Source organism: Dermacentor silvarum, unplaced genomic scaffold (assembly GCF_013339745.2).
Source record: "Dermacentor silvarum isolate Dsil-2018 unplaced genomic scaffold, BIME_Dsil_1.4 Seq12764, whole genome shotgun sequence".
Classification (NCBI taxonomy): Eukaryota; Metazoa; Arthropoda; class Arachnida; order Ixodida; family Ixodidae; genus Dermacentor; species Dermacentor silvarum.
This window is the reverse complement of record NW_023605692.1, coordinates 49,597-51,416: the sequence shown is the minus strand read 5'-3', so window position 1 is coordinate 51,416 and position 1,820 is coordinate 49,597.

Sequence of the window (1,820 nt, the reverse complement as noted above, 5' to 3'; positions counted from 1 at the left end):
TGGATTTTGATGTAATGATTATACCTTTGCATGACGAAACTCTTATGTGCAGTCCTGAAAGATGCACAAATGTTGAATGCGGCAAATTTAGTGTATCTAATGATCTAACAGCACGAAATGATGTGTTCCTGTGCCGGGTTCACTTGGCTCTGCAAGAGCACAGTCTGGCTGGGAGCTGTGTCATGGCCCTGTGGGAGATAGAGCAGAAGAAAGTTCATCTAAATCTCACGGAGGCTTCAAAACTTCCAAATGAACAAGATACATACTAATGAAAATAGAACAGCCCCATTTTGTATTGGAATGATGGGTATCATCCACTTGGGAATCTGCAGAGTAATTCTATACCTAAAGGGTGAAGATTGCATGAATTCATGTATCCTTAATTTCAATTGTAGATGAAGCACTTTACCAGGAGTGTGCAGACACTAATGCCAGATTTTCTTTTAATATGGGGTTACCATGTTGGAGTTTGCCACCAGAAGAGCCAGCGTCACTCCCGCTCCTAGTGAATAACTCAAAATGTTTCGTCGCCGCCATATGCTCACGAATTTATCATACATGCTTGGTTTGCTACAATATCCAAGAAAACACCCATAATCCATTGTCAGGTTTCTGCACACCGTTTCAAATTGGAACCACTATGCAAATACTGTCATCTTTCTGTTAAAGATAATATTTTTGTTTTATAATTCTGTTTTTAGTCTAGGGCTTTATTATTTGATGCACTAAAATTGCAGCGACGAGGTGTTAACATTTTACAACTATGAAAATGTGTACCCAAACAGTGCATAATTCAGGGTATCTTGTACTGCCAGGTTACGTTACCACGTAATTAAGTTTTTTAGTTACTGAATGTGCAGATACCCATACGGATTTGTATTCTGATCACATTTCCTAACTGTACGGCAAAGAAACATTGAGGAGCTATTCTTAAAAGTAATCCACAACATGTATGCCACCTTACATCAACTAAAGTCTGGCAGAGACCACATTGTATGACAATAACAGAAATCTAAAACCGGGAACACAACCTGACTTCTCTCTCGCAGCTGTCTACAATACGAGCGGCAACTAGCCATTGTCTTCCTTTGTACGTCAAATAAAATGGAGGAGATCACATAGTTCTATGATAATGGACTGACATCGAAACTGTGCTTGACATTTAACCCACAGGTCCTTACGTTACAAGTAGCAATTGATCGTTAAATATTTTCAAAACAAAGCTTTTTTTTTTGCCTACTTCAGCTGGGGAACTGTGGTCACTGCACTTCAGGAGCAAAAATAAGTAGCAGTACAATGGCATTTGCTCTGAAGTACACTGACCGGAGGCCAGGACTGCAGGGCCACCTGCTCGTCAGCCGTTGAACAATACCTTTTTCTTTCTTGCTCTCGGCAAGGTTTAGCATCGGTCAGTCGGTGAAGTTCTTGCTAAGTAGGTTGTCACTCGATAAGTAAAACTTAAGTGTCCAGTGGTGGTATCTGAACCGAGGTCCTAAGTAGTACATAGGATGTATCCACCGAAATTTTTGAGGGGTGTAAGAGTCCTCATGGGGAGGGGGTGTATACATCCCTGCTTGTGTCGCTGTTCATCGGAGCGGATCACACTGATGAGGGACAAGTTGTTGTCGAAGCACAAACACTTGCATTCGCTGTCTTGAGTTTGCACGGCGGCGTGGTTAGTCGGTTGCTAACCACGCCGCCGTGTGGAGCCAGTCCGCGGACTGGCGCCAGTACGCGGACCGGCGCCAGTACGTGGACCGGCACCAGTCTGTGCCAGACACTGCCGGCATGGTCACGCGGCGTGGCGCCATCTCTCAAGC